Source organism: Condylura cristata, unplaced genomic scaffold (genome assembly GCF_000260355.1).
Source record: "Condylura cristata isolate star-nosed mole 26May11 unplaced genomic scaffold, ConCri1.0 scaffold00018, whole genome shotgun sequence".
NCBI lineage: Eukaryota > Metazoa > Chordata > Mammalia > Eulipotyphla > Talpidae > Condylura > Condylura cristata.
The window spans coordinates 743,511-746,866 of NW_004567119.1; positions in this window are offsets into that span (position 1 = coordinate 743,511).

The window sequence follows — 3,356 nt, forward strand, 5'->3', positions numbered from 1 at the left end:
ACCGCCCCTGAGCCTCTGGCCTGTACCCCAGTTCTGTATGAACAAATAAATAAATAAATCTTAAAAAAAAAAAAAAAGGCACCAAATGCAACTTCCTGTAGGGTTACACTGATCTCTTCACAGAGAATGACAGGTGCCTGCTGGACTAAACCTTGGTCATTTTCTAAAACAGACGCGTCCAGAGTCCTGCTCAGCCCACGTTATCTTAATGCCGCAGTGGGTTCTGGGTTTGAGGTCACTAACTCTAGGAGAACCTGTTTGTATGTGCTAGAGTCTGACAACTCAGTGCACTTCGCACCGACTGAAGCCCAGGCGGCCGGATGCAGCTGGACACGAGGCCGGGCTGCGGAGGTCCGGGTAGAGGACGCTGCTAGCCCACCGGTAGGTCACGTTCCCGGTGCAAAGTGACGCAGGACTTGGTCTTTGGTCCTCCGCAGCCCTCAGGACTGTGGCACCTGCATCCCAAGCTTCTTGCTACCAGGCGCTGGGAGAACATAGAAGCAGCCTAGTGTGTGAACTGCCCAGCCCACAGCGTCTCTGCAGCCCGAGGCATCTGATTCCGTTCTCAAAGGTGGACTGTGTGGCTGCAGGATGCGCCATCTTTACAGCGTCAGGGCACTCTCGGCTGCTAAACGACGTCCTTTGAGCAACACCCTCCTACCCGCGTCTGGCCCTATGCCCTGGAGAGCTCAGCAGTCACTCTGAGCTCTGTGTTCATCGCAAAGCTGTTTGCTGAGCGAAGTGTTATCTATGAGCAGGTTGGGCCGTGGGGAGGATAGGGGACATTAGCTGTGGACACTCAGTTTCCCGGTCTCTTGCAGGAGCCCAGGTCACACGCCAGTCTGGGCGGTAAACACCTGCATATTGACACATACATTTAGTTCACATCTCTACATGTTAAAGACGTTATATTAAACGGATTCCTACTTTTCTGTTGGTTTGTTTTGCTAATTCCAGAATTTAATGAGCAGAATAACGAATGTTACTGCATTGGTTGGATCTATGCTAACATCCACCTCCTGTGGTCTCAGAGGTCATGGGCGCCTCACGCCTGTCCCTGGACGGGGGAGTCATCCTCGTCCTTGGCTATATATTTATACGTAAATATTTATGAATTTTATTCTTTCCGCCCGTCATTAGTACCCGAGAAACAAAGGAATACTCTCGGGGCTCAGCGTCCTGGTCAGTAAGTTCAGCTTGCGTGTGACTGACAGGAATTTTCCACAGCTCTTGCTACGACGGGCTTCCCCTGTGGGTTATCCTCAAGCCCGCTTTGACTATGAGCTGGTCGCCTCTGTGTCTATTTTTCCTGTGCGCACCTGTGTGTGTGATGATTCTTGGATGAGCGTGTTCAACCCCTGTCTGGAAACCACTGTCTTGTCCACATCATGTGAGCTGAACTTTGATCTCCTCGTCGGAATAAATATTACAGAACCATGAAAAACAGAGCTATGTCCAAGCACTGAGAGATACCTCCAGTAGAGATTAAACTTAGAAATCAAAGTGTATGTGTGTATACATGTACATATACATGCACACACACACACACACACATGCAGAGGGCCCAGACCCGCCTCCCGTCCCACTGGCCGTGCAAGGTCATTTCACTCATTGTGGAGTGTTGGCTTTCCTTTTGTTCCACTTATATTTGGGGGATAGTTTTGATTATTTTATTTATAGGAATAGGACTCTTTTTTTTTTCAAAGACTGTTTTTTTGTTTTTTTTTTTTTTTCTCTCATGAAATCATTGATAAGATGGTTCCTTAGTGCTCAAGGTGAGAGAACTGCTTTTAAAACACTTACACAGTTTCGCCCTTTGATTTGATTTGATTTCTAATGACATTACTTCCCGATGACTTGTGGGATCAGAAATATTTGAATAATTTTCTAGTTCCTCGTAAAAAAAAAAAAAACTCTCATAAGGGACACAAGATTAAAGGGATGCTGTTAATATTTACATTATATTTATATGAGGAGATTGTTTTATTCTTGTCCTTTTATCAAGCTGATATTAATGAAACTGATGTAATGAAAAGTTAGAAATAGGTGAGAGATTTCTAAATTAAGCGGAAGTTATAGAAAATGAGTCAAACAAACTTATTAAACATGAGGATTACTAAAGATGTGATCTTTTCCAAACAGAGTTAAGAAAACTGATCTGAACTCATAATTGTGCTGTTTGTCATCAGTTGAGTATTAAAGTGAAATCTAGGTAACTCTATAACCAGACCACGCGTGTTTGCTTTGGAATTACTCTCTGATCATCATGGTATTTTTTGATGTTAATGAGTTTGCACCAACATTTACCCTACCCGGCCTTAAACAAAACAGAAGCCTCTCGAGGATGAAACCCAAATTTTGCAAATGTTAAGGAATAAAACATCTGCAAGATATTTCACATAAACCTCACAGAATAGATCCCAAAAGACATTATTTGAAATGACAGAAAGGTTTGCTGTTCATATCAAAATGGATGGTGTAGGAGACACTGAGGGAGCCGAGCTTCCTGCCTGGCAATTCTTCTCCCATGCCCTAGATTTTATATGAAAGGAAAATATGGCCGTCATAGGTCAGCTGCTATTTTGGGCTACCACATAATATTTCTATTTATAGCATGATAAATTTACTTCACAGATCAAAGAGGTTAATTATCTTATGGCAGTTAGCATAAGATTACAGATGAGATCCAAGGTCAGTCTCATAAATATCAGCACAAAGTCCCTTTCATTACACTGTCTCTTCTTTCTAAAGAGGGGTTCTCCAAGCAGGTCATGACGCACAGTCATTTTCTAAAATTGTGAGTCTGCAATCAGTGAACTGCAAATACACCACTTTCACAAAAATCCATAAGATGAATGTAAACAATTATTTATGCTTTATTAAAATGTGGCTCAAGCTCCATTACTCTCAAACTAAAAATTAAATGAATAGCCGGGGATAAACTTTTGGTTTACACAGAAGTAACCTCAAGATAGGCTCATGCCAGTTACTAATCTATGTATTCATTTAGAATAATATCACAGTATTGACTTGGGGACTTAACACATTCATCCACAAAATTAAACTCACAAAAGCTGCAAGTTCATGGGGATGGTGTACAGACAGCGAGATGGCTGTTGTCTGCCACTTCCTAAAAGCGCGTTGAAGATGGTGTAGACACGTGGCTGTGAGCCAGTCCAGGCCACGCGTGTGATCCCAGGCCGCTCCGCTTCGCTGCCCTGGCGCTGGCGGCACGGATGGTGTCCTGCACATCGATGCTTAATGACAAGTCCCTGAAACTTATGTAAGGTGATGATTTCTTGTTATTTCAACAAATCAAAAAATGAGGTACTAAGGTTGAAAGAAGAAAAAAAAAA